The sequence below is a fragment of the Octodon degus genome, unplaced genomic scaffold (genome assembly GCF_000260255.1).
Source record: "Octodon degus isolate 3935 unplaced genomic scaffold, OctDeg1.0 scaffold00122, whole genome shotgun sequence".
NCBI classification, from domain to species: domain Eukaryota; kingdom Metazoa; phylum Chordata; class Mammalia; order Rodentia; family Octodontidae; genus Octodon; species Octodon degus.
In genome coordinates, this window is record NW_004524698.1 from 6,452,425 (window position 1) to 6,459,350 (window position 6,926).

Genomic DNA, 6,926 nt, shown 5'->3' on the forward strand with positions numbered 1-6,926 from the left:
TAGATTATTGATAATATTTGACAATTGGATGTAATATAGTCTTGAAGTCATTTTCGGGGATGAGATAGGAAACTTTTTGTGTTTGGTTCTGCTTGTTTATCAACAACTGATGACTATGGTCTTGCCTTCAACAGAGATAATGGAGTGAGTTGGAGAGGCAGCAAAAATGTAAGAAAATCGAGCTGGAGAGCATATATATATACTTTTCTATATACTGAAAAGAAATTAAGCTTTACCCCACAGCACTGAGCCTCCTGAGGGGAAGTGTAGGGTAAAAATAACTCCCATAGGTACTCAGTTGAAATGTATCACTAGTATAAAAAATTAGGAGAAAAAATATGTTTATTCATATGTATATTGCACTTATATGAGGGAGACACCCTGAGACATAGTCCTCAAAGAAGTGGCTTTGAATCTCAATTTAGAAAGCATCTTTAACAACCATAACAAAATAGCAAATTTTTAGAGAAATGTTAAGACAAAAGAAAAGGAAGTTGAGTCTCTGTAGTCAGCTACTCAGAGAAGGAAAATAAAAGGGAGATAAAGGTAGGTAGCAAAGTTTGTAAAGTAGATTCTCTGTACCATCTCCAGGCTGTTGAGGGTCTGAACTTATCTTCAGTGGTTAACCTTTTCTCTCCTTGGCAGACAGAAATCTTTTGTATATGTGAATAAATTTATATTCTGCTTTTAATTGCACAGAGTAAGGGCAAAGTGTTCCCAAGCATCTTCACTAAGTGTATTCAGCTCAGCAATCCTTAGTATGTTGGGGAAGTATATTCAGGTCTCTCAGAGCATTTTCCTCTAACAAAAAGACCTGTTCCGTTATTTTACCCATATGTAACTGTGGGCCAGCTCTAAACTCTTCATGAGAGCCAAAAGGAGGCTTAGAGCTGCTACCAGTGACCCCTGCTCTGGCCCTTTCATATACAACACTCATCTCTCCTAAACAAATTTTGAAAAGATGTTTTTATTATATTCATTTAAAGAAGATAAAACTGGTCTGTATTCTGTGATTCAGAACTGACATTCTTGTAGAGCTGGCTTATCTCTTACAGGGATGGGAAAACTATTTTTGAAAAACTCTAATTTCCTTGTACAAAGAAAATGATGTCATTAAAAATTGCTTATTTTAACAATGCAGAATGACCCTGAGTCCTGGAAAATCTAGTAAACTTTGATGAGCTGCCCGGGAAAGGCAACACTCTGCATTGCGCCTCCAGCTGCTATCACAGCTGCAACCCTGAGTCCCAGGGAACCTCAGGAGCTTTGAAAATGAGATAAAGGAAGGAGAAAAATAAACTCTCAAACCTTCATCCCACCCAGAACTAGTTCAGGAGACATCAACATAAAAGATCTTGGAACACACATGTGAAATTTCTGAAACGATGGCAACTGAAGTAAAGAAGCAATTCTATTAGGTTATAGAATAAATCACATCCGAAATAATTATACAGGGGCTAGCCAGTTAGCTCAGTGGATTAAAGTGCCTGTATAGGCAGATGTAGGGACCAAGGTTCGATTCCCAGTGTGCTGTGCTGGCCTGCTCTCCGGGGCACGCTGAGACAGTGGCCAAGAGTAGGAATGGTGGTGTGCACCTGTAACCCCAGCACTTGGGAGGCTGAAAACAGGAGGATCACCATGAGCCTGATCTGTGTGTGACCCTGTAGATTCTGTACTAGATACATTTTTTAAAAAAGAAAGAATTATACAGATAAAAAAAAGAAAGAAATGACAGCCATAATGAAAGAGTTGCACAGCACATCAAAAGAAGGCAGACTGAAAAATAAAACTAGAAACTAGGCCCTACAAAGATTATGGGAAAGGCCTGCAAGGACAGCCAAAATTTTGGCCCTAGCCTTTCAAGGGCAGCTAAGACTCAGGACATAGGAGAACCTGTGCTGTGACATCATGTAACTCAGCTGTGTCCCAAATTTTCTGATCAAGGAGATTATGGGGCCACAAAGGAAAGTGATTGATGATGTAGAGTGTGCCTAAGGAGAGTCACATGGAGAGAAAACATTCTCTCAAGCTTTCACAGACAGCAAATTGGTCAAGCAATGCCTTTGACTCACCCACATGGCTGACACTGACAAAACATCTACAAACTGAGGTACAGCATTTCAGGATAAATCCTGAGATTTGACTGACCTTGTCAGATACAAAAGTTACATTTCTTGTTATATAGGTCTTGCTTTATCTTGGTCTTAACCATCCAGCAGAAAAGTATAAAAACAAAGTACAAAAAGTAAAGCTATATTAATAGGCTGAGCTGTAAAAGGCTCAAGTCAACTACTTCTGTCATTGCTAGTCTTATGGAAAACCCACTGCTATTGTGAACTACTGGACTTTATTGGAAGATTTTGCTGAATCTATGCACCTATAATATTTGAGTGACAATAGAATGTCCTTCTCTGACAAAACTAAAAAAAGGGGGGATACAAATGAACGACCATTTTCTATCTGTATATTCAAAATAGTTAGGATAGATATACAGCTGCATTCTCTTAATGTAATGAATAGAGAGGTTTGTTCGAATAGTATTTGTGGACAAATACTGTAGATTCTGTACTAGATACATTTTTTAAAAAAGAAATAATTATACAGATAAAAGTGTGTGCCATCTGAAACGATTTACCTGCATCTGTACATGTCTGCATCTGTACAATGAATAACCACTAAGACAACAATATGCAATGTATTAATTATTGAAACTGTGCTAGGAATCAGTTTTGAAACTGTCTCATTGCTATTTTTTCTCAAGAAAATTATTTTCAAAAAAGAGTATGGAAAGATATTTTAGAAAGAGATAAAAATGACCATAACTTCAACAACAGAAAAGAATCAGTAAAAAGAGTAAGAAATTAGAGAGGGAGAAATAAGGGAAACAACAGCAGGAAAAGAATATGACAGAGATGAGCCAATACATATCAGCTACAGGAGCCAGAGAGATAGCTCATTTGAATAAGCACCTGCCTGGACAGTACAAGGTCCCAAGTTTGATCCCCAGTGCAACAACAACAAAAATTAACCTGTATATATCAGTTATAGCCATCAATATAAATGGTCTCAATTCACCAATCAAAAGAAGCAGACTAGCAGAGTGGATCAAGAAACAAAATCCAAAAATATTCTGTATACAAGAAACACATTTAACTCAAAAGGAAATTCATTGACTAAAAGTTAAAGGATGGAAAACAACACTCCATGTAATAGAAACCCAGAAAAAGCAAGGGCAGCTGTTCTGCTTCCTGACAATGTCAACTTCAAACTAAGGATGATTAAAAGAGATAAAAATATCACTACATAATTGTTAGGGGAAAACTGCAAGAGGAAGCAATAACAATCATAAATATATATGCGACAAATATAGGAGCACCCAACTACCTAAGACAAAGTTTAACAGACATGAAAAATCAAATAAGTAATAACACCATTGTAATGGTAAACTTTAAAACCCCATTGTCCCGAAGAGATATATCAATTAGACAAAAAAGTCAGCAAAGAAATAACAGAACTGAACCAAACTTGTGAAGAAATCAGCTTCGTAGACCTCTATAGTGTTCCACCCAACAACATCAGAATACACGTTTTTCTTAACAGCACATATGAAGTACTCTAAAATAGACCATATGCTAGTACACAGAACATACTTAAGTGACTGCAAAGGAATTGAAATTATTCATCAATATTATCAGATCATAGTGTAATGCAATTGGAAATCATTGACAAGAAAAATTGCAAAAATTCCACAAATACATGGAAATTAAATAACACTCCCCTGTAAAACCAATTGGTCACAGATGAAATTAAAGATGAAACTAAATGACATTTACAATCAAATGAAAATACAGATACAACTTACCAGAACCTGTGGGACACAATGAAGCAGTCATCAGAGGGAAACTGATAACTGTGAATTCCCACATCAGGAAAAGAGAATGAGCCCAAATAAACAATCTTATGCTACCTCTCAAGCATCTAGAAAAAGAAGAGTAAGTCAAGCCCAAATCCCAAAGAAAGTAGGAAATTATAAAGGTCAGAGCAGAACTTAATGCAACTGAAACTAAGAAAACACTACAAAGAATTCATGAATCAAACAGTTGGCTCATTGAAAGAATAAATAAAAATGATAAGCACCAACCAACCTTATCAAAAAAAGGAAAGAAAAAATTCAAAATGATGCAACAAGAAATAAAAAGGGTGAAAACACTACAGAGCCTATAGAAATTAAGAAGATCAACAATATTTATTTCAAAAAAATTTTACTGTCATAGGATAGAAAATACAGAAGAAATGGACAGATTCCTATATATGCATGAATTACCAAAGCTAATAAAGTTCTCCATAACCCAATACTAGTGAATGAAATTTGAAAATGTAATTAAAAACCTAACAACAAATAAAAGCCCAGGTCCTAATGGATTCACAGCTGAATTCTACAAAAACTTTAGAGAAGACTTGATGTCAATTCTTCTCAAACTGTTCAATGAGATAGAAAAGGAAGAAATTCTTCCAAACTCATTCCTGGAGTCAAGTATTACCCTGATACCAAACCTAAAGAAAGACACAACCAAAAAAGAGAACTATAGGCCAATCTCCCTAAAGAACATAGATGCAAAAGTCCTCTGGAAACAGTAGCCAGAGCAATTAGACAAGAGAGAGAAATAAAAGAAATAAGGATAGGAAAGGATGAAGTGAAATCATCATTATTTGTAGATGACATACTCTACATGGGAGACACCAAAACTCCACCTCACTCCAGAAAGAATGGTTATCATAAAGAAATCCACCAATAATAAATGTTAGAGGGGCTGTGGAGAAAAAGGAACCCTTCTCCACTGTTTATGACAGTGTAAATTGGTTCAATCACTGTGGAAATCAGTGCAGAGAGTTCTCAACAACCTAGGATTAGAGGTCCCATTCAACCCAGCTATTCTTCTTCTGGGTATTTTTCCAGAAGAACTGAAAACATCATACCACAGTATTATATGTGCACCCATGTTTATAGCAGTGCAATTTGTCATAGCTACATTTTGGAAATGACCCAAATCCCCATCACCTGAGGAATGGATAAAAAAGATGTGGTATTTTTATACAATGGAGTATTACTCAACTATAAAGAAGGATAAACTTGAGGTTTTTTATAGATAAGTGGGTGCAACTAGAGACCATGTTGGTAAATCAGACCCACATGTGTAAACATCATATTGTCTCCCTAGTGTAAGAACCTGAAAGAGTAAATAAAATTTGAAAAGTACAATAGTATCTCAGTTATCTTCTCTCATTGCCGGGACAAATACTGGACATTAAAAATTAGTGAAGGAAAGGTTTATTTAGCTTGCAGTTAATGGAGGTTTCAGGTCATAATCAGCTGACTCCAACAAGACAGAGTGAGAGACACATGGCAGAGAGCAACCTTTCACAATGGCGGCAAAGAGCAGAGAGCAAAAGGGAGGAGTAGCACCAGCTCAAGCAGCTAGCTTCTCTCCCCTCCTTACATTGTAATGCAAATTACCTGCCTCAGGGCAGGTGCAGCATCCACACCCACAGTAATCAATGACAAACTCCAGAAGCTGCCCCATGACTGCATGAGGCTTTGGGGGGATAAGTAGACACAAACCATAACAAATAGATATTGTGAAAGGGAAAGAAACTGCTCAAAAGGCAAGGACAGCTGAGATGAGGGGAAGGTGAAAAGAAAGAAGGATATATATATATATATATATATATATATATGTTCTAAGATAATTGCACTAATAATTTCTATTGGTTTATTGAAAGGAACAGTCTAATGTTTAATTATTTGATCACTCTTGCATACTTATCTCTGGTAATCTGAACTACTACTTGGAATATAACAGGTAATACAACAACCATTCTTAATTTCCTATTATCTTGTTTTGAAATTCTGTATCATTTTTATTGTTTTCGTCTTTTTGTTATTTGTTCTTTTTTCTTTAAAATAATTTTTTAAATAGAAAAGGCTATGGACATTAACATTAATAGCACCTAATAAATTTAAAAGATTTTTATGAAAAGCAAATAAGAAAAAATTTTTCTATGTTTGCTTGTTTTCTCCCCTGCAATGATTAATTTTATGTACCTGTTTAGCTGGATTAATTCCTATCTAGGGAATTGTTAAGACATTACTTGGGGTGTTTCTGTCTCTGGATGTGGTCCACAGAGGTCCCCAAGTTGGGAACCTTACCTCACCCCCCACACATAGTAGTTAGTAGAGTCACTAATTTTCATAACAGAAAAAAATCAAAGACACATCAGTGAAGGTGAGTTTTATTAGGCAGGAAGAACTACTGACTCATAGGAGAGTGCAGGTGTTCAAGAGAAAGGTGCAGTACAGCCTGGGTTTGGGAGTTCTATGTGGTTTAAGAGTGACTTTAGGGTGACTTACCTAGGATGTATATTCATTCCTACTGCCAATCAGACTCTCCTGCACTATGTGTGATGGGTTAGATTAGAATGCAAACAGTGTACTTGTGCTAAGGTTTAGAGCTTTGCTGCCCACTTAATAGCATTGCTTCTGTGAGATGGAGGTATCTCGAAGGAAGAGCAATTTACTACTGAAAAGCATGAGTGCTCCCAATTTGTAGGCTTATTGTAGCTTTAAGACCTTTAGGGATGTTTTGGAATGAGTTTCCTAAAAGGTAAAAATGAATTGTAACCTTGGGTAAATTTTGTGTCCTGAAACCCAATTTTTAAATTAAAATTGTCTTTGTTTCCTTATTTTACTTATTTATTTTTCTATCCAATCTCATATCTATGAGTGTGTTTCCAAAGAAGAAGAATATATGCAAGTGCAAGAGGAATAAGTAGAGAAGACCACCCTCGACGTGGAGGGCAAGATCCAGTTGCATTGTGCTCAGATAGAACAAAAGCAAAAGCAAAGGGCTTTCTCTCTCTCTCTCTCT